The 24,188-nt window shown below is 40.4% G+C and overlaps 1 protein-coding gene and 1 pseudogene across 10 annotated transcripts in view; both read right to left on the bottom strand.

Annotated features, from left to right (window-relative positions):
• Positions 1 to 24,188, bottom strand: part of NRG3 (neuregulin 3) — a 1,063,627-nt gene that overhangs the window by 642,356 nt on the left and 397,083 nt on the right. The window lies entirely within an intron of this gene.
• On the bottom strand, positions 16,009 to 16,103 carry LOC131493752 (U6 spliceosomal RNA; annotated as a pseudogene).

The following is a 24,188-nucleotide window of genomic DNA, read 5'->3' as shown; positions in this document are numbered from 1 at the left end:
TTGCAACCTTGCTGAACTTACTTATTAGTTCTAGGATCCACATATCATTTTGATAGATATCCCAGTGCGACAGCAATAGTATTAACCAAGAAAACGTGTAAGGCAATTGAAACCAAATGCCCAACTTAGTACAAAAGGGAAAAATGTGGTGTGTGTGTGCATGTGTGCATGAGCATGTGTGTGTGTGTGTGTGTGTGTGTGTGTGTGTGTGTGTATAAAATGCATGTTTTAAAATATTTAAAGATGAGTCTTTGAGCAGGAATACTTCTAGGGTAGCCACCAAGATTTGCAGTTTATAAAATATATCCAAGCAGCGGTGCCTGGGTGGCTCAGTTGGTTAAGCACCCAACTTCGGCTCAGGTCATGATCTCATGGTTTGTGAGTTTGAGCCCCGGGTCGGGTTCTCTGCTATCAGCACAGAGCCCGCTTCAGATCCCCTGTCCCCCTCTCTCTCTGCCCTCGCCTATTCACGCTCTCTCTCACTCTCTCTCTCAAAAATAAATAAATATTAAAAATTAAAAAAAAATAATCCAGGAAAGTGTGCAATAATTGGGGATTATACACCAAAATTAATACATTTTTCACCAACCATTAAGACTCAGATCATTATAATTTATTGTCTTTGTGGAAAAATATACTAATTCATGTACTAAAATATCTACTAAATATACTAAAATATTTCAGTGTTAATTCACAGTACAAATAGATAATAAAGATATAATATGGACAATATTAGAATGTCCGTCATGATTAAATATGTGGGCAAAATGAAAATTTTACCATTAGAATGCAACAGAAGAACTGAATCTGGATAAAACTTGTGCAGTCAAAGTTTAATATAACAGTAAAAAATCACGGGGATCCAGGGTGGTTCAGTTGTTTGAGTATCAGACTCTTCATTTCAGCTCAGATCATGATCTCAGGGTTCATGAGTTTGAGCCCCTTATGAGGCTCTGCACTGATAGTACAGAGCCTGCTTGGAATTCTTGGTCTCCTCTCTCTGACCGTTCCCTGCTCCCTCGCTCCCTCTGTCTCTCAAAATAAGTTAAAAAAAACTTTAAAAAAAACAGTAAAAAATCATAATTAGGCAAAGCAATTGTAACATGGTGACTTCAATGTTAGTGTCAGCCATTTATCAGAGCAGCCAAATGTGCAGCATCCAAATACTACTCTCTTAAAGATGGTGGTGCAGGTCTGAGAAGAAAAGCATTCACGCAACAGAAAATGCAAAAATAGGGGAAATAGGAGCAATGTTAAAACATTAGGAGCTTAAAAGGGGAGTCGGGATGGGCAGAATGGGTGAAGGGCACTGGGAGGTACAGGCTTCCAGTTAAGAATGAATAAGTCACAGGAATGAAAAGCACAGCATAGGGAATATAGTAAGAGACATCACAACAGTGCTGTGTGGTGATAGAGAGTACCTATACCTGTGGTGAGCATAACATAATGTAGACAGATGCTGAATCACAACCTCACTATGTTGTACACCTGCAAGCAATGGAATATTGTGTATCAGCTATACTAAAAAAAAAAAAAAAAAAATCAAAGCCAGGGACTTAAGATCCTTTTTAAGGCAACAAAGTTCTATAGCCCTTCCTGAAAATGATGTTGCAGTGAGAATGCAGGTGTCACGGTTGGCAGGAGTGAAGAAAGGTGAGTTTGTAGTTAAGGAGATTAAAACTAGAGGGATAATTGAGGCAAATCCATTTTGAGTGATCATTTATTCAACAGATGCCATACACTTATTTGAAAATGTCAAAATACAGTCAAAATTAGAACGGCATAAATAGAACCTTCAAAGAAAACAGGGCCACAGGGAATGGGGTGATGTTTATTGTTCTAACAATGCTTGCAGGCAGACACCAAGTGGAGTGGTGGTTATTAAAGCCATTATTTCTTTTGCAATCACTAAACGAACTTCCTATTTTGTAAATATATATGTACGCGTTCCCTGCAAAATCATTATTTTAAGAACTTTGTTTAGGGGAACCCTAGGAAGATGGCGGCATAGGAGGACGCTGGGCTCACCCGCGCGTCCTGCTGATCACTTATTTTTCACCTACACCTGCCTAAATAACCCAGAAAACTGCCAGAAGACTAGCAGAACGGAGTCTCCAGAGCCAAGCACAGACGAGAGGCCCACAGAAGAGGGTAGGAAGGGCGGCAAGGCAGTGCACACTCCACGGACTGGCGGGAGGGAGCCGGGGCAGAGGGGCGGCTCGCCGGCCAAGCAGAGCCCCCGAGTCTGGCTTGCAAAAGCAGAGGGGCCGGACGGAGTGTGTTCCGACACCAAGCGGGACTTAGCATCTGGGAGGTCATAAGTTAACAGCTCTGCTCCGAAAGCGGGAAGGCTGGAGGACAAAGGGAGGGAGAGTTACTGAGCCCCAGGATGACAGAGCTCAGTTTGGCGAGGAACAAAGGCGCTAGCCAGCGCCATCTCCCTCTACCATCGCCCAGCCAAAATCCCAAGGGAACCGGTTCCTGCCAGGGAACTTGCTTGCTCCGTGCAAACAACCAACACTGTGCTTCTGCGGAGCCACCCCTCCTGCAGCGGGTCTGACTCCCTCCCGCTGCCACAGGGCCCCTCCTGAAGTGGATCACCTAAGGAGAAGTGAGCTAAGCCTACCCCTCCTGCCCCCATGCACCTTGCCTACCCACCCCAGCTAATATGCCAGATCCCCAGCACCACAAGCCTGGCGGTGTGCCAGTAGCCCAGATGGGCCATGCCACCCCACAGTGAATCCCGCCCCTAGGAGAGGGGAAGAGAAGGCACACACCAATCCGACTGTGCCCCCAGCGGTGGGCTGGGGGCAGACATCAGGTCTGACTGCGGCCCCACCCACCAACTCCAGTTATACACCACAGCACAGGGGAAGTGCTCTGCGGGTCCGCACCACTCCAGGGGCTATCCAAAATGACCAAACGGAAGAATTCCCCTCAAAAGAATCTCCAGGAAATAACAACAGCTAATGAACTGATCAAAAAGGATTTAAATAATATAACAGAAAGTGAATTTAGGATAATAGTCATAAAATTAATCGCTGGGCTTGAAAACAGTATAGAGGACAGCAGAGAATCTCTTGCTACAGAGATCAAGGGACTAAGGAACAGTCAGCAGGAGCTGAAAAACGCTTTAAACGAGATGCAAAATAAAATGGAAACAATCACGGCTCAGATTAAAGAGGCAGAGGAGAGAATAGGTGAACTAGAAGATAAAATTATGGAAAAAGAGGAAGCTGAGAAAAAGAGAGATAAAAAAAATCCAGGAGTATGAGGGGAAAATTAGAGAACTAAGTGATACACTAAAAAGAAATAACATACGCATAATTGGTATCCCCGAGGAGGAAGAGAGAGGGAAAGGTGCTGAAGGTGTACTTGAAGAAATAATAGCTGAGAACTTCCCTGAACTGGGGAAGGAAAAAGGCATTGAAATCCAAGAGGCACAGAGAACTCCCGTCAGAGGTAACTTGAATCGATCTTCTGCATGACATATCATAGTGAAACTGGCAAAATACAAGGATAAAGAGAAAATTCTGAAAGCAGCGAGGGATAAACGTGCCCTAACATATAAAGGGAGACCTATAAGACTCATGACTGATCTCTCTACTGAAACTTGGCAGGCCAGAAAGGAATGGCAGGAGATCTTCAATGTGATGAACAGAAAAAATATGCACCCGAGAATCCTTTATCCAGCAAGTCTGTCATTTAGAATAGAAGGAGAGATAAAGGTCTTCCCAAACAAACAAAAACTGAAGGAATTTGTCACCACTAAACCCACCCTACAAGAGATCCTAAGGGGGATCCTGTGAGACAAAGTACCAGAGACATCGCTACAAGCATGAAACCTATGGACATCACAATGACTCTAAACTCATATCTTTCTATAATAACACTGAATGTAAATGGACTAAATGCGCCAACCAAGACATAGGGTATCAGAATGGATACAAAAACAAGACCCATCTATTTGCTGTCTACAAGAGACCCATTTTAGACCTGAGGACACCTTCAGATTGAGAGTGAGGGGATGGAGAACTATTTATCATGCCACTGGCACTCAAAAGAAAGCTGGAGTAGCCACATCAGACAAACTAGACTTTCAATTAAAGGCTGTAACAAGAGATGAAGAAGGGCATTATATAATAATCACAGGGTCTATCCATCAGGAAGAGCTAACAATTACAAATGTCTATGCACCGAATACAGGAGCCACCAAATATATAAAACAATTACTCACAAACATAAGCAACCTTATTGATAAGAATGTGGTAATTGCAGGGGACTTTAACACTCCACTTACAGAAATGGATAGATCATCTAGACACACGGTCAATAAAGAAACAAGGGCCCTGAATGATACATTGGATCAGATGGACTTGACAGATATATTTAGAACTCTGCATCCCAAAGCAACAGAATATACTTTCTTCTCGAGTGCACATGGAACATTCTCCAAGATAGATCACATACTGGGTCACAAAACAGCCCTTCATAAGTGTACAAGAATTGAAATCATACCATGCACACTTTCAGACCACAATGCTATGAAGCTTGAAATCAACCACAGGAAAAAGTCTGGAAAACCTCCAAAAGCATGGAGGTTAAAGAACACCCTACTAAAGAATGAGTGAGTCAACCAGGCAATTAGAGAAGAAATTTAAAAATATATGGAAACAGGGGCGCCTGGGGGGCGCAGTCGGTTAAGCGTCCGACTTCAGCCAGGTCACGATCTCGCGGTCCGTGAGTTCGAGCCCCGCGTCAGGCTCTGGGCTGATGGCTCGGAGCCTGGAGCCTGTTTCCGATTCTGTGTCTCCCTCTCTCTCTGCCCCTCCCCCGTTCATGCTCTGTCTCTCTCTGTCCCAAAAATAAATAAAAAATGTTGAAAAAAAATTTTTTTTAAATAAATAAATAAAAATAAAAATATATGGAAACAAATGAAAATGAAAATACAACAATCCAAATGCTTTGGGATGCAGCAGAGGCAGTCCTGAGAGAAAAATACATTGCAATCCAGGCCTATCTCAAGAAACAAGAAAAATCCCAAATACAAAATCTAACAGCACACCTAAAGGAAATAGAAGCAGAACAGCAAAGGCAGCCTAAACCCAGCAGCAGAAGAGAAATAATAAAGATCAGAGCAGAAATAAACAATATAGAATCTAAAAAAACTATAGAGCAGATAAATGAAACCAAGAGTTGGTTTTTTGAAAAAATAAACAAAATTGACAAACCTCTAGCCAGGCTTCTCAAAAAGAAAAGGGAGATGACCCAAATAGATAAAATCATGAATGAAAATGGAATTATTACAACCAATCCCTCAGAGATACAAACAATTATCAGGGAATACTATGAAAAATTATATGCCAACAAATTGGACAACCTGGAAGAAATGGACAAATTCCAAAACACCCACACTCTTCCAAAACTCAATCAGGAGGAAATAGAAAGCTTGAACAGACCCATAACCAGCAAAGAAATTGAATCGGTTATCAAAAATCTCCCAACAAATAAGAGTCCAGGACCAGATGGCTTCCCAGGGGAGTTCTACCAGACGTTTAAAGCAGAGATAATACCTATCCTTCTCAAGCTATTCCAAGAAATAGAAAGGGAAGGAAAACTTCCAGACTCATTCTATGAAGCCAGTATTACTTTGATTCCTAAACCAGACAGAGACCCAGTAAAAAAAGAGAACTACAGGCCAATATCCCTGATGAATATGGATGCAAAAATTCTCAATAAGATACTAGCAAATCGAATCCAACAGCATATAAAAAGAATTATTCACCATGATCAAGTGGGATTCATTCCTGGGATGCAGGGCTGGTTCAACATTCACAAATCGATCAACGTGATACATCACATTAATAGAAGAAAAGATAAAAACCATATGATCCTGTCAATCGATGCAGAACAGGCCTTTGACAAAATCCATCACCCTTTCTTAATAAAAACCCTGGAGAAAGTCGGGATAGAATGAACATACTTAAACATCATAAAAGCCATTTAGGAAAAGCCCACAGCTAACATCATCCTCAATGGGGAAAAACTGAGAGCTTTTTCCCTGAGATCAGGAACACGACACGGATGCCCACTCTTACCTCTGTTGTTTAACATAGTGTTGGAAGTTCTAGCATCAGCAATCACACAACAAAAGGAAATCAAAGGCATCAAAATTGGCAAAGATGAAGTCAAGCTTTCGCTTTTTGCAGATGACATGATATTATACATGGAAAATCCGATAGGCTCCACCAAAAGTCTGCTAGAACTGATACATGAATTCAGCAAAGTTGCAGGATACAAAATCAATGTACAGAAGTCAGTTGCATTCTTATACACTAATAATGAAGCAACAGAAAGACAAATAAAGAAACTGATCCAATTCACAATTGCACCAAGAAGCATAAAATACCTAGGAATAAATCTAAAAAAGATGTAAAAGATCTGTATGCTAAAAACTATAGAAAGCTTAAGAAGGTAATTGAAGAACATATAAAGAAATGGAAAGACATTCCCTGCTCATGGATTGGAAGAATAAATATTGTCAAAATGTCAAAACTACCCTAAGCTATCTACACATTCAATGCAATCCCAATCAAAATTGCACCAGCATTCTTCCTGAAACTAGAACAAGCAATTCTAAAATTCATATGGAACCACAAAAGGCCCCGAATAGCCAAAGTAATTTTGAAGAAGACCAAAGCAGGAGGCATCACAATCCCAGAGTTTAGCCTCTACTACAAAGCTGTAATCATCAAGACAGCATGGTATTGGAACAAAAACAAACACATAGACCAATGGAATAGAATAGAAACCCCAGAACTAGACCCACAAACATATGGCCAACTAATCTTTGACAAAGCAGGAAAGAACATCCAATGGAAAAAAGACAGTCTCTTCAACAAATGGTGCTGGGAGAACTGGACAGCAACATGCAGATGATTGAAACTAGACCACTTTCTCACACCATTCACAAAAATAAACTCAAAATGGATAAAGGACCTGAATGTGAGACAGGAAACCATCAAAACTCTAGAGGAGAAAGCAGGAAAAGACCTCTCTGACCTCAGCCGTAGCAGTCTCTTACTCGACACATCCCCAAAGGCAAGGGAATTAAAAGCAAAAATGAATTACTGGGACCTTATGAATATAAAAAGCTTCTGCACAGCAAAGGAAACAACCAACAAAACTAAAAGGCAACCAATGGAATGGGAAAAGATATTTGCAAATGACATATTGGACAAAGGGCTAGTATCCAAAATCTATAAAGAGCTCACCAAACTCCACACCCGAAAAACAAATAACCCAGTGAAGAAATGGGCAGAAAACATGAATAGACACTTCTCTAAAGAAGACATCCAGATGGCCAACAGGCACATGAAAAGATGCTCAACGTCGCTCCTCATCAGGGAAATACAAATCAAAACCACACTCAGATATCACCTCACTCCAGTCAGAGTGGCCAAAATGAACAAATCAGGAGACTATAGATGCTGGAGAGGATGTGGAGAAATGGGAACCCTCTTGCACTTTTGGTGGGAATGCAAATTGGTGCAGCCACTCCGGAAAGCAGTGTGGAGGTTCCTCAGAAAATTAAAAATAGACCTACCTTATGACCCAGCAATAGCACTGCTAGGAATTTACCCAAGGGATACAGGAGTACTGATGCATAGGGGCACTTGTACCCCAATGTACCCCAATGTTTATAGCAGCACTCTCAACAACAGCCAAATTATGGAAAGAGCCTAAATGTCCATCAACGGATGAATGGATAAAGAAATTGTGGTTTATATACACAATGGAGTACTACAGGGCAATGAGAAAGAACGAAATATGGCCCTTTGTAGCAATGTGGATGGAACTGGAGAGTGTGATGCTAAGTGAAATAAGCCATACAGAGAAAGACAGATGCCATATGGTTTTGCTCTTATGTGGATCCTGAGAAACTTAACAGAAACCCATGGGGGAGGGGAAGGAAAAAAAAAAAAGAGGTTAGAGTGGGAGAGAGCCAAAGCATAAGAGACTGTTAAAAACTGAGAACAAACTGAGGGTTGATGGGGGGTGGGAGGGAGGGGAGGGTGGGTGATGGGTATTGAGGAGGGCACCTTTTGGGATGAGCACTGGGTGTTGTATGGAAACCAATTTGACAATAAATTTCTTATATTGAAAAAAAATAAAAAATAAAAAATAAAAAAAAAGAACTTTGTTTAAAAATAGTGTATTGAGGCAAAAATATTTTTCATTTGGTGTTTCACATGTATGGAAAATGAAGATATAGATCATATGAAACTTCATGTCAAAAAATTGAAAAGCTGGAAGAAATTAATATTATTTTCATATGTAACAAGCTCCAATGAACACATCCTGTGTTACTGCAATTCTGGTAAATTAATCTTTTATCCCAACCCAAGAATACAAATTTGAATGCAAGGTAGAGAGAATCATGTTACTATAGGGATAACCTTGAATCTACTCTACCATCTTTTTCTTCAACAAATGTTTCACACATATTGGAACTTGCGTTCTCATTTGTGTGATGAGAATTCTACCTGTGGTGCAATTAGTTTGCTCTTTTCTGAAGCAGAGCACAAGATAACGAGTCAGCCATTGGCCTTCTCTGATGGCTCTTGCTGCTGAAGGTAGAAAGAAAAAGGGTTTTCTTGGGGAAAGGAGAAATGAGGGACAGAAAGATGTATGCCACTTACCCTTTTCCTCACCCCATCTCCCCTTCTATTTTAGTCTCGATCATTGATGGAGTGAAGGATAGAATCAGAAAATGAACTAGCCAAAGGCCAGGTTGATAAACAGAGTTGGAGAAAGAGCCAGTAGCCTACTCTCTAGCACCTCAAACCACAAAGAAGGTGAGAAGTTCAGAGATCAGCATGAAATAAGAACAGTCCACTGAAAGACATCCTCAGGGGTAGAAGATGCAGAACTTTTTCTAAAGAAATATGTGCATATAAATCAGTGCCCAGTTTGGGAAGAGATGCCCTGGTCTACCAGCCACTACAACGTGCCTGTTAATGCTAACATGACCAAATGTGCACTTACACGCAGATGAGGTCTGACACATGGAAATTATCAAGATATCATGACCCATCTCACAAGTATGTTTCATAACATTGAGCGTGGGGAGATAAGCCAGCATATATAGGGGGTTATTCATCAGAGAGCATGTGAAACACCTGAAAAACGAAAGGGCCAGCTATAGCTGCAAACCACTGAGGCAGCATCACCACCACCATGACAGCCACATTCTACTGGACCATGAGCTCCAGAGGACAAAGAATTTCTTTGTACAGTTTTATATGCATTACTTAGAACCGTGCCTGGCATGTGTTAGCAACTCAATAAATATTTGTGGACTGAACGAATACATCCCGACAGCATGGCACCGGGTCTGTGTCCACCTGCTTCTTCCTGACTGTCTGCTCCTCCTGCACGAGCATCAATGAACATGCTCCTCATCTTCTACAGTCCAGCAAAAGTAGTATCTCTTCTATACATGCTTCCAGCTCCTGAGCTCATCCCACTGACTAGTAGAATAATGCCAGGTAAATTAAAGGATCTTTTTGATCCTTGGCTTCTTCTGTAATGAAATGGGAATGATAATAGCTACTTAGGAGAGGTGTATTAAATGAAATAATCTAAGTGACATAGGAAATATACAATAGCCTCTCAATAAACAGAAGTAAAACTCCATCTCACCATTCAATAAATATACAAGAAATGTATTTGAATGCAATTGGGCTCCTAAAGATAATAAGAGAAATTCACAGCACCAAAGAAAGATGTATATCTCAATTTCCAAGTAATCATAAAGCAATGAGTGGGACTCCACTGGGGCATCCCTTACAGAGAATTACCTATCCATAGTTTTGTCCCCAGAAATGTATCAGAATGAAGATCTGAGTATCAGTCTTGATTTATGGAAGAATTAAATTTGGCCAGGCCAATTTTCCCGGCCAGGATTTAGCCGTTATGATCATGACCAACACCTATCTCTTATATAATGACCACTGGTTGAACTTAAGAGCTGGGCCAAAGTTTCAAGAAAGGAGAACACATGGGTCCAGGTTGCTCATAATAAGCTTTCCAATAGCCACCTGTCACTTCAGCCTCTTGGCCTCTTCTTCACCAGCTTCAGTTTTTATCTATGAGCCTAAACCCAGAATTCAGCCCAATTTGAGTCTACAAAAATTAATCTTATTACAAAAAAAAAGATTGTAAACAATAAAAACTAGATACTTTAGAAATCTCAGGAATGCATTATCTCTCATCCTCCAAGATCCTCCCCACCCACCCTTACCCTCCCCTCACCCCCAGAAACCCTCCTTTTATTTGACCCATATTTTCTCATGCTCCATCAGCTAATGCTGTCCCCTTCTTCTCAGCTGGGTTGCAGTTCAGATTGTCAAATTCTGCAATATTTTAATTAACTCTTCTTGTCATCTACTCACTGGATGCCAGGTTACTGAGTCCCAGAAATTCAGAATTTCCCTAAAGTTGAGTCTTTTAAGGTATTCCTCAATAAAGACTGTTCCATCCTCTAGGAAATGTTCATATCAGAAGATTAAAGATTAATTCTTGTCTGTTAAAGTTAGAAGATCCGCTTTCCCTTAGAACAACTTGGTAATTCAAGTTTCCACCCCCTGACCCAGGTGCTCCTTTACCCACTTTGTGACTATAAACTGCTGTCTTCCTCCAAAGGCAGGAGGAACATCTCGGAAGGCAAATCTGTTTGCTGCTGAGGGCTAAGCCTTGGCTAACAGGCCCAGTGAAGGGGAACAACTTCTTGAATTATTTTCAGAGAAAAGGCTGGGTATCAATCAAACAAATACAAGTTAGAGGAGCTTAGCCATAATTTCTTTTCTAAAATATGGTCTCTTGGGGGATTCTTCAGACACAGCTAAAATCTTAATGTAAAGCTGAGTGGGTTTTTAATAGAATGTGTTTTCCTGTATATGTGCAAGCACCAACTAAGAAGGAACAATGCATACATTATAGAACTGGGGAGAAAGTAAATGGAATTAAATGGAAAGAAGATTTGGTATCAAAGTAAGGTTAACATGAAACACAAGTTTACTGAGCATGTGCCTCTTTGAAGGAGGGCAATACATCCTAAGATGAAGTGACAGTAGAAGTTGGGTTTTTTGTTTTGTTTTGTTTTTGTTTGTTTGTTTGTTTGTTTGTTTAAGTAGGCTTCACACCCAGCATGGAGCCCAATGTAGGGCCTGAACCCAAAACCCTGAGATCAAGACTTGAGCTGAGATCAAGAGTCAGGCACTTAACTGACTGAGCCACCCAGCACCCCAAGAGAATATTTGAAAAAAAAAGACAAGGGGCGCCTGGGAGGTGCAGTCGGTTAAGCGTCTGACTTCACCCAGGTCATGATCTCGCGATCCGTGAGTTCGAGCCCCGTGTCAGGCTCTGGGCTGATGGCTCAGAGCCTGGAGCCTGTTTCCGATTCTGTGTCTCCCTCTCTCTCTGCCCCTCCCCCGTTCATGCTCTGTCTCTCTCTGTCCCAAAAATAAATAAAAAAAAAAAACGTTGAAAAAAAAAAGAAAAGAAAAAAAAAGACAAAAAGAAAGGAAAGGAAAAGAGAAAGAAAAAGTCTCTTCATAAACCCCAAATATTCAATGCCATGCATTTAGGGGGTGTTAAAATTAAATCACTATATAGAAAGTAGAGAAAAGAAGAGATATACAAGTAAGTGAGAAATTAGAGAAAGTTATTAAGGAAATCATTGATGAAATAGAAATATTTTTCTATAGAAAAGTTGACATTTTCAAAGAAACAGATCAAATGCAAAATAGGTTCCTCTGATAAAAACCACTGCTTGTTAACAAAGTGCCAACTCTTCAGGGCAGATAGTCTAGTCTAAATCATGGGGATGACGTCAGTGTCTTTTGTGCTCCCTCTTATGTCTGTGTGGAACAAGCATCTCCATAGCTTTCTATATAGAAACATCACCTGCACTGAATTTAAATCTATGAGAGCCCATGTTTCTGGCTGATTAAACTAAGTTGTTTATGGTGTCTGTGGTATGAATTCAACTCGGGAACAATTAAACTATCCATCTCTGGAACAAGGGGGCTCATGGCACTCACATCTGACCATTCATCACTTGCTATGCACCTTTTCATTGTCATCTCTGCAGCTCCTTGATACGCACATATTGCCTCCCATTCTAAAGTGGGTTCATTTGTCACTATCATCAGGTGGCATACAGTGAGTGCCAGTTAATTCTAGGTTCTGAGTGTGTGCTTTGTATTGGAACAATTCGTAACGAAAGTCCATGCTGAGAATGGCAATGGTGCTTTTGCTTGCTCTCCCCTCCCCCAACTCATTTTTCCTTCTAAGCAAACTGAGAAAATTATAAGCCACTGAAAAGCCAAAATCATAACCCCCGTTTCATTTATGCATTCATTCAAGAACTCTTTTCCAAACAACACGATGAAACTTGGCATGCTCTGGATTGCCAAAAATTCAAAGATGAACAATAGTCTTAAGCATAAATGGTTTTAAGATTTTGTGAAGAGATACACAGAGATGATGCCTTGCGAGAAACACCATGGCGTGGGGTCACACAGGTGATTCCCATGACCCAGTGTGAGGCTGGGTGTCATGGCATCTTCCAGGTGACTGAGAACACCACATTTCTTGGCATGAGTAATTCACAAGCACTGATATATTTAGCATAATTATAATAGATATTATTGTATCTCCATTATTGAAAACCTGCTGCCTTGTGTGTCTCCCTAAGCCGTCATATGATGTTGCATACCATAGAAACCGAACTAGAGATTTCTTTCTGCCACTTCTTTGTTCCTAACTGGCTATTTATAGGTTGAACTATTTTGGGCAAAAAATGAATCAAGGTTGCATATGAACAGTTAAATTGCTGAGTTATAATAGCTATTTTCTAATGAAAGTATGACTTTGTGTACTGCCAGAAATCATCGCATGTTCATATAATTATTAATTTTCTCAAAAAGTAATGTACACTGAATTCAAGCTCCTCAATTATATTTGTGCAAGGAAATACAAAAAGCCACGGATAAACTCCTGAATGGCACTGTGGAACCGACAAATTCACCAGACGCCAACACAGCAAATCAACCCCCAAGTGACTGCAATCCCACTCCAGAGCCAAGCGTGCAAAGAACCCAATCTTCACCACTGGAAGCCCAGTTTCCTGCTCTGTTTCCTTCAGAGTATTTCCCAAATCATAACAGTGAGCCTTTCACCAGCCTGAGATCAACAGGATAGGAGAACTCATGGTTATGGAGTATGTGTTATGCGCCATAAACTGTGTTGGAGATGTTCAATCTTCACAGAGCAAGGTGTGCATGGAAAACAGAGAGACTGAGACTAAGATGGAGGAAGACGACAACTCAAAGCAATACAGCTAATAAACACAAGAGGCAGAGTCTGGGCCCCAAGAGCCAGCTCTGTTTGTCAAGTGGTTCTGCACACAGGGAAGCAGCAGAGTCGTATGGGAAGTATGCCGCAAACTCAGACACCAGGGTCCTACCCTTGGAATCAGGAAGTATGTGGAGATGCTAGTGGAAAAGCATCCCAGGGGCCTGGGCACAGCTGCCCACAGACTCCCACTTGGGGGCCACCGTGCCCCACCCCCTTGCCTCTTTCTTAATGGCAAGGCCAAATAGCTCTGCCACTAAAGTGCCTCAACTGACTTGATCATCACAACAGCCTGATGAAGCACAGGCCTGTATTTTCTCCATGTGATAAATGAGGAAACTGAGGCCAGAACCCTTAAGCAATCTGCATAAGGTCACATGGCCGGTACATAGCGTGCTGGGATTCAAGCCGGCTCTGAGCCACGCTTGTAACTTCTGTGTGACAGAGCTCTTCAGTTTTGTTGCCCCAAATCCTATGCAGTGCCTTGGCCTCCAGGGGGACCCACAACTAGTGGGTCTATGCTAGTGACAAGGAAGCGACTTTTTTAAACATGAATCTGCAACTTTCACTGGCTCCTAATCACTCACACAAGAGCAGGTGAAAGTTGTAATGTCACAAAATTAAAATTTGTAATGTTACAATATTAAAGGTTCCTTACAAAAAATCCAGTCATCTGTCTAGTACATATCCATCCACTCCTGGAACAAAAACAGAAACAAATAACAGTGGAACAACACTGGGCCACATTGATTAGACAGGGCACACATTCTTCAAGCCCTCAAGTCCCCACTGCCCTGACCCCCAACTTCTGTGTCTGTTCATCCCCTGTGGTCAGGTGAGTTTGAGACCCACCACCATACAAGCACAGGCATGGAATATGGTACTGAGGACAAGGGTAAAAGATTCCCATCCTACCTGGAACCAAAAAACTTCATGTAACATACAGAATGAAGCCACCAACAGACCTCTGCAACGACCCTTTCCACCGTCAAACCCATCCAGTAGATAATATAAAAATAAATTAAAAGCTATTACAGGACAAGACAAACATAATGTCTGTTGCCCATGTCTGCTGTCTGCTGCTGGGTCCACCCTCTCCACCTTCTACCCTCCCTGGGTTCCTATGCCTGGCCACGTCAGGGAGAGCATCCTAGTGCCCCATCCAGAGTCTCTTGGCAGAAGATGGAGTTTAGTCCTTTGGACTCAGTTCTAGGAGCTACTCCGGTGTCCCAACCGTCATTCCTGCGAACTGAATGCTGGGTTGAAGAACAGTAGCGGGGACCAGTGCCCCGGTAGTCAGCTCCACATCTACCTCTGTGCCTCTCTTCACCCTCCCAACCAATGCAGCTTAGTTTGGCACCAGAATTCTTCCTCTGTTGTTTCTGCCTGGCTCATGCGTCACACCTACAATGCCAACGTTTGTCTGAACACTTCTTCTCTTAATCACAACAGGGATCCTGTTGTCCTAGTAAGTCCCTATAAATCTCCTTCCTAAGGTTAAATTCTCCAACTCTCCCTTTCTTTTTGCACACCATTCATTCAGCAATCATACTATCTCCATCCGGGTCCATGACTGGGCATCTCATGGCCATAATTCATCCCAGATGGAGACTGGCGCAGGAGCCTCCACTATGGCAATGCAAGAAGTTAAAATAAAATAAGCCCACCAAATTTTCTCCAATGAAAATGTTGAGAAGAGTCTAATGCGGAAAATAAAAGTGAGGTACCAATCACAGAGGGCCTTCCTGTTTCTGGGTCTGTTCCCCTGAGGTATCCAGGTCTGACGGCCAGTAAGCTATGGCCTCTTAACAACAGACAGTGTCGCATGCCACTCTTACTGTGACCAACATGTGCAAGCACATGGCTTCTCCTTTCCCTACCCAGAATTTGGTTAGGAGCACCAGGATGTCACTCCAAGTCTTCCAGTTCACAGAAGTACCAATTTCAACTCACAACTCTTTCCACAATTTACAGCATCAGAGAGTTTTCAGGAAAGAGTCAAATTGCACGTGAGAAAATAAAATGAAAAATGAGATCTATTTAATCAGGCCACAGCTATCAGACACCATGAGTTATCTCTAGTGTTTCTGTTTCTGGGTCCAAAGGTCTGCCCTTGGCAAGCAGACATCAGTCTGCTCTGGGTGGGCCTGCTGCCACAGGATGGATGGTCATTAGGGGGTTGTAAAAGCTGCAACTGCTCTTCCCTTAATTGCCCATGTCTCATGCAAAGGAGCTATTAGAGTACTCCTTGCTAATACAGTGATAAATAATTGCCTTTTTGGGAACCTTCTTGGGAGAACAAGAAATGCAGGATGATCGAGCATAAAAGCTACATTTAGAAGCTACTTTATGACTGTGTAGTCCAAAAACAGACATACACCTTGCCAAAAGAAGGTTTTGCAGAGCCTTCAAAGTGATACCTCCAAGACGCCTATAATTACTGTTAAAAGTACAAGGTCTATGGTTTAGTGAGTGTATAACTGAATTTCAGGATAATGTTTCTGGTTATCTTTCATAGCATTTCTTCAAGCTCTGCACAAGCCAGGAAAACAAGGCCATCTGATATCTGGCAGTGAATACTGCTGGGTGCATTGAGGAAACTTTTGGGTGTCTTCCTTGCACAGTGGCCATGCTACTCTTCTCTGAGTCGTTCCAATTGTATACGTGCTGCAGAAGCGAGCCTGGGGAAACATGTGCGATAAAGTCTTCTAGAAGGAGATTTTTCCAAGGACTAGATTGCATCACATTGTCAAAGGCAGCACTCAGGAGAAACTGTCACGTGACATGCCGAGCCAAAGGGAACCCAACTGTTTAAATGACCTATATTTCTCGCCCTACTTCTTATCATTCTATAAAATTCAGTGTTAGTATACATGATGCCACTTTTATTAATATACGTTTAGAAAATAAAGATCCTTTACTCAGCTTTTCCCTCTGTTTGGAAAGGGGGAAAAGAAGGTTCTGAAATGCTACCTTTCTCCCTCTCCTTCCCTTCCCCTTACCTTGTTTTGTGTAGGTACTTGCCCCAACTCTTAATTAGCATTGCCTCCAGTCCCCACTCAGAGATCCTGAGAGAGGTGCTGTTAGATCAGCCTGGAGACTTCTCTCATTCAAGTTAAGTTATTTCAATCCCACTGACCTCCCATTTACTTTTCGAAATAGATTCAATAGCAAAGTACACGTTTGCTATATTTTGAGAACTCTTCCAAGGAAAGTCCATTACTTCTTGCACTAAGCTGAGGATATAAGTGATTTTGCTGTCTCTCAGGATAACTAATTTCGATTGATCTAGTTTAACTGTAAAAACATGTTGCCAAGGTTAATTATAATTCATCAATCACACCGACACATGGCATTCACTGATGAAGACAGCCCCACATATTTGCTTGAGGTATGCAAACAACATTGTGAGAAATCAGTTTTAATAATCTTCCACTCCATGTTCATTGTCAGGAAAAAGTGATTTAAGGAAAATCATTTACCCACCCCAAATGTATTAACACAAAACAACTTTACTTTCTTTTTATTCTTTATAAAGGAAATCAACACAGCCAACAGAAATCAGTTGACAAGTATAAAAGGTTTTCAGTCACTTTAATCTCCATGAAGTGTTTATTGATGTTGTGTGAAGCCAAAACATTACTTAGATAAATGCCTTTATTGTCTATGTGGATTTTAGAAAAAGAATCAGATGGGGTTTTTTATGGCTTCTTTCTAGGTAAACTTTAAAAAAAGATTGCAAATAAGTCAAAAGTAGTTTCAGTTTGATGGGCCTTTTCAGCAGGTGCTGGCACTGATGAAAAAGTTGGAGACTTGGAATCAAATCAAAGGTTGTCTTCCAAGGCCAGGGATATTTCCCTTAGCTCTATTTGGGCCAATGACCAGCATGAGTACCATGGCCTAGAGGGTTTATTTGTTAATGATCTTTCTAGGAAAAGGAAAAAAGTCCATTCATTCATTCATTCATTCATTCATTTTGAAATGACTATGAGATGATTCTTACTGGGCATTGAGCTAGGTTCTGTCAGACCAGCAAGAAACAAGCCAGGTACGGGTCCTATCTCCACATAGCTGACAGTCTCATAAGGAAGCCAAGCCTTTAAATAAATGACTCTAACAAAGTGTGTTGTGAATCCTCATCGGAGAAGCACAGGGCACTATGTGAGGAAACTGAAGCAGACACATACCTCATCTAAGAGGCAAGCAATATGTCCTGGTGGAAGTACTTCTGAGTTTGTATTTAAAGTTTATTTATTTATTTTGAGGTGGGGCAGAGACAGAGAGAAAGAGAGACAGAATCCCAAGCAGGCTCTGCACTACCAACACAGAGCCCGATATGGGGCTCGATCCCACGAACTATGAGACCATGACCTGAGCTGAAATCAAGAGTCGGATGCTCAACTGAGTCACACAGCCCCTTTGATTAGACAGGCCACACATTCTTCAAGTCCTCAAGTCCCCACTGCCCTGACCCCCAACTTCTGTGTCTGTTCATCCCCTGTGGTCAGGTGAGTTTGAGACCCACCACCATACAAGTACAGGCATGGAATACGGCACTGAGGATAAGGGTAAAAGATTCCCATCCTACCTGGAACCAAAAACCTCATGTAACATACAGAATGAAGCCACCAACAGACCTCTGCAACGACCCTTTCCACCGTCAAACCCATCCAATAGATAATATAAAAATAAATTAAAAGCTATTACAGGACAAGACAAACATAATGTCTGTTGCCCATGTCTGCTGTCTGCTGCTGGGTCCACCCTCTCCACCTTCTACCCTCCCTGGGTTCCTATGCCTGGCCACGTCAGGGAGAGCATCCTAGTGCCCCATCCAGAGTCTCTTGGCAGAAGATGGAGTTTAGTCCTTTGGACTCAGTTCTAGGAGCCACTCCGGTGTCCCAACCGTCATTCCTGCGAACTGAATGCTGAGTTGAAGAACAGTAGCGGGGACCAGTGCCCCGGTAGTCAGCTCCACGTCTACCTCTGTGCCTCTCTTCACCCTCCCAACCAATGCAGCTTAGTTTGGCACCAGAATTCTTCCTCTGTTGTTTCTGCCTGGCTCATGCGTCACACCTACAATGTCAACGTTTGTCTGAACACTTCTCTTAATCACAACAGGGATCCTGTTGTCCTAATAAATCCCTATAAATCTCCGTCCTGGGGTTATTTATTATAAATAAATATATTTATGAAAGAAATATAATATTTATATTTAAATATAAAATTAAGTTTATATTTGAAGATAATGCATAAGTTGTCAAGGCAAAGAGAAAAGAGGATGATAGCTCCACACAGAGATGGTCAGAGCTTCTTATATTTTCGTTAGCCATGAGTTACCCTCAGCCAAATGGCCAGGCCATGTGTGGAAAAGAGAGCAATGACTATAGTCCGGGACATGGGGATCGGCCAGAAAAAAAAAGGGTCAAAACTAAGAACTAAACACCATCCTTTTCCAGTCACTTAAGAACCTGTTTCTCATTTCACACAGTCCAGCATTGGCTCTCAAATCAATTTGTTAACCAAACCAGCGTGAAAGTGCTCACTCACTCTGCTCTTGTCAATTCTGCTTGCATGGACCTTTAGGAGAGAAAGCTTTTTGCTATTAGAGGCACAAATGGTCCTGCCAGAGGGCATTCTCAATGGAAGAGAGTAAACGGGGGAGGGGAAGAGTGGGAAAAACATTACGGTCTAGTCTCCAGGTACCTCTAAGACCTCGAGATGACCCTTCTCTATCTAAAGCCATAACATGTCATTCAGCACCACCCACTACACAAGCAGAAAATACTGCCTCAGCAAGATGTGTGGATCTTGAGGAATTCATGAATGCACCTCAACTTTCTCCCCCAGTCTCAGGTTGCATGATTTTGTAATGCCATGCAGTCAGAATAAAGATATACATAGATAGATATAGACATAGACATAGATGATATAGATAGATATAGATATAGATATAGATATAGATATAGATATAGATATAGATATAGATATAGATATATAGATACAGATATAGATATATATTAATAGCTATCTAATATTCTATTATCTGGAACAGTACCTTGGAGATTTAATGACTTTGGTGGAGGTCCTAGTTTCAAAATAGGGACAAGTCTAGATCTATCCCCAAAAGTTTCATCAGTTTATGTCCTATTAATCAGGACACATATGTGTGGCACTCTAATTTCAACCCCTCCTTCTAAGGCATGTAGTGATGTCTGAAGTTTACTGAAGACTCAAAGTAATATTGAAAGAAATCACATTTCATGACATCATGCCTATCATCAGCTTTGGTTCCTCCAAAGCTCTCCAAAGATTGAGAAAAGAAGACCGATATGCTTTTGTCACTGCTGCCCTAAAAAGGACATGTCACTTCCTAGAATTCTGATGAAGAAAATAGTCATCTTCTTATTACTCACTGTGGCCAGAATCTAGCTAAAGCATGAAAAATCCTAAAGATTAAGCTTTAAGCATCTTCAGACAGAAATACTGGGAGTTCTGACAAGGTCACTGCAACATTAAGGCCATGATATTATCAGAACAGTATGGAGTAACAGGGTCCTTTAGCTGATGGCTGAGGCCCTAGGTCAAGGCTGATGGGAAAGGAACATGGGTATAAATGCATCCAGGGAAGGGAAGTTACTCTGGAACTACCAGTTCTTGAATTTTGAATTTTACCATCTCCCTTAGTGTGAAGAAAATGATTATTCCTATTTATCTCCAAAGTAGAGATTCTCAGTGATCAGTTGAGTTGTCTGTAAGTAAAATAAAATAAAAAATGATTCAAACTACAATGTAGCTTTTATCACTTTCAAGTTACAGCCCCTATTTTGGAAGACAATTATCTGAACAAGGGGGTCTCACCCTACACTTACAGTCATGCCCGAGTGCAAGTTCAGAGAGAAAAATAAATAGGAGTTTTTTCTAGACTAATGATTTCCTCTGTAAGAATCTGTATTTTTCCCTTTATTTTATGATTCAAAAAGAGTATTTATTAACCACTTAAAGGTCCCGTGTAGGTTGAAGGCTTCAAAAGGACGTGAAAATAACACATATTCTTATACTGAAAATACCTTTTAATGAACAATTTGAATAAAGAAGTTAAACATTCAAGACAGCTAAAAACAACAAGGGAAGGAAAAATAACATAAAAACAAAGAGGGAGGCAAACCATAAGAGACTCCTAAATATCGAGAACAATCTGAGGGTGCAGGAAGGGAGGTGAGTAGGGGGTGGGCTAAATGGGTGTTGGGCATTAAAGAGGGCACTTGTTGGGATGAGCACTGGGTGTTATATGTAACTAATGAATCACTGGGTTTTTCTCCTGAAACCAATATTACACTCTGTGCTAAATGACTTGAATTTAAATAAATACATTCAACAAAAACAAAAACAAAACAGAACAAAAATATCTGCTATGGCGTATTTGAAATTCAAAGTTTATTTATTTATTTTGAGAGAGACAGAGACAGCACGAGTAGGGGAGGGCAGAGACAGGGGGAGAGAGACAGAATCCCAAGCAGGCTCCGTGTGTTCAATGCTGAGTCTGATGCAGGGCTCAAACCCTTGAAGCCTTGATATCATGACCTGAGCCAAAACCAAGAGAAGGATGCTTAACCAACAGCACCACCCAGGCCCTCAGAAGTATCTGAAATTTAAATCATCTGACTTGATGATGATATCACCTTCACTAAAGAGAAAGAAAACATTTTTATGAAGAATAAAATACATTATTGTCTTTAGAATTTTTAAAATGCGTAAGACACTTCAGGAAATTTTTTTGAAAGCTTTAAGTTTAGCTTAATGCTAAAAAAGGAAATACACTATCTTTTTGAACTGACAGGTTTTAAGGGTTTTAAAATAACACTCTGTGCTAGACACACAAAGTTCAATTCAAAAATATTTGAGTGTTTATTATATGCTAGGCATATATTAAGATGACTACATCATTTTTTTCTGTCCTCAAGGATTTCGTAGAATAATATTTATCTGTATACCAAGACAACTCATAAAATGATACTGTACCATTTATATATCATCACCTATGCAGCCAGAATAAAAATATGGTATTTACTACTATTTACAGGTTAGTTTTTATGAACTCTTTACTGAAAAAGCTTAAAACATTGGTTTGCATTATTCAGTATTATCCTGTACTACATGTCTTTGTGACAATGCAAAGCAAAATCATGTCAAAATGTGTTGGTGAGTGCCTTTACACCTTCCCATAGGAATGGACTTATGAAAATTCCAGCCATGTGTAAAGATAACCTATAGAAACACAAAAATTCATTTCCCTTTAGTATTTAGTATTTTTTATGAACCATAATTTCCACATTTGAGGATCAGTTTATGCAACTCCTGTAGAATGTTATTTCATTTAACTTAAATGCAAAATACCCTAATGTTTTAAACCGATGTAGCCATACTTGGATAGGTATTTATAGTGAATTTCCTGTTTACATTACTACCTTGAGTTAATGGATTTATATGCAAATAGGGGCCAATTACCCATTTATGTCCATTATGCTTCAATAATATTTTGCCCTGGAAGTGTTTTGGAAAATGAAGTCTGGAAGAATCAAATGAACTTACTCTTTCTGTTAAATAAACAGGCCATCATCTTGGTTAAACTGAGTTCTATGCACAGTATACACAAGTATATTCAGTTCTTGGAGAACTGCTGTATCTTTCTATTACTTTTTCAACGTATGTGCATATTAAAGCCTTAACAATATCACATGTGAAGTGATTACTTTCTCTTCTAGGGCATAGCGTCACTGGAAGCATGAGTTATATTTGGATGTTGTTCCTAAATTTCCATAATTTCACAATTATGTCTAGCATACTTTATATTCTATCTCATAAAATCAATTTTTCTTCATATATAACAAATACAGTTATATCTTTTGATATTTTTGAAAGATGGCCTTTATAGTAGAAGTACATGAAGGTTTGGTAAATAAATACAAGAGCCATTATTTCTGTTTTAAGATAATCCCCTCTCCAACATCTGAAACAGACGGGTTCTGGACTCCAGACACCCTGATTGCCACCGATTCTCCTTCTGCTGAAAGTTTCCCTAATCTATCCCTGTGTATCTTTCACTGGCCTTCTGCCTTGAGAGCAGCTAGACTCTCATTTAGAAACAGTCTGACTCTTCAGGTCAAGTCAGTGCCTGACCCTTCTAGAAAATTTACATTTCAATATCCCACAAATAAAATAAATAATATATAAATATTGTCTTCTTCTGCAATTTCAGTCTATGCAGCTGTAATCTAAAATAAACTTCAAAAAGTTTCCTAACTCCTATGCCTATGTCAACTTTGGAAAGATTACAGTAAGAAAGAAGCCAATGACTTCAAAAAGAAGATGGTGGATTGAGAACACATATAACCTACCTGGAATAATGTTGATAAATTAAGATATAGATGTACAAGTACAGTTTTAATACCACAAAAAGAAACTTTAACAATAGTACCTCCGAGGTGTTCAGACTTGTAGGGGGGCACTGAAACTCTAGGTTTATTTTTTGAATCATTTTATTTTTTAACTATATGAGTAAGCTACAATTTTATTTAAATAAACTAATCTTTTTAAAACTTTTTAAATGTTTATTTACTTTTGAGAGATAGAGAGTGAGCAGGGGAGGGGCAGAGAGAGAGGGAGACAGAATCCCAAGACAGAATCTGTGCTGATAGCACGGAGCCTGATATGGAGCTTGAACCCACGAACCGTGAGATAATGACCTGAGGGGAAATCAAGAGTAGGACACTTAGCCAACTGAGCCACTCAGGTGCCCCTAAATAAACTAATATTTTTAAAATAGGGCACAATCCTGTAATACTGGCTTTCAAAGGGTAATAAAACTGGATTGGGACACTGAAAAATCATCTGGTCTACCCAGCCACCTATCGTCCAGCAGGCAGATGTTCAGATATTTCCTGAATCTTTATAATGGAGACAACTAAAAATGTTCAGACACATTGTGATGAGATATAAGTGAGATAAAGTAGAGATTTTCCAACTGAGCTAGTTAAAAGCTTTAAAAGAGAATGAAACACCAATCTTCTAAAAACATAATGATACTCTAGATGGAGCCAGAGAAAAGATTCCATGGAGAGAACCAGATTGGAGTGCAAGAAAACTAACTGAAGTTGGAGAAGGGGAGCAGAGACTAGTGTAAGAGCAAAGCATGGGATCTGGAACTGAGCAGGATTGTCTGTGCAAAGAGTTCCCATCCTAGTCACGTGCTTTGTACACAGGTTCGTTCTGTGTCATCTGATCAAATCAGTAGTAAATAGAAATTGCAGCACAGGATTAATGGAAAGATCAAACAGGCTTATGAAATACCATTATGGCTTATCCACAATGATAACAACAAAATAAACCCACCTAAATAATTTAAAATTTTGGTTTTGAACATTTTTACTCATTACCGAGTTAGACTTGGTTTTTGTTCTCTAACAGTGCCTAGGCTTAATACTGGCATATTCTGTTAGAAAGTGTTTATAAAGAAATGTTAGGAATGGAATATTTCTTAGTTTTTAAATTTTTTTTTGTAACCTGTACATCCCCATCATAGTCAAATTCTTGTCCCCAGTGAAAGAATCAAATAGAAATGTAGAACAGTCATTTTCATTCATTTTTGCTCCTAGATAAAATGCCTAAAACTAAGATTTTAAAAAGAAAGGCGTCAATAAAAGCTAACAATAATTCTCAAACTAACAGGTAATTCTTCCCTTAAAATGGGAATCCAGACTTGAAAT

The sequence above is a fragment of the Neofelis nebulosa genome, chromosome 13, assembly GCF_028018385.1.
Source record: "Neofelis nebulosa isolate mNeoNeb1 chromosome 13, mNeoNeb1.pri, whole genome shotgun sequence".
Lineage (NCBI taxonomy): Eukaryota > Metazoa > Chordata > Mammalia > Carnivora > Felidae > Neofelis > Neofelis nebulosa.
This window is presented reverse-complemented; position numbering and strand designations above follow the sequence as displayed.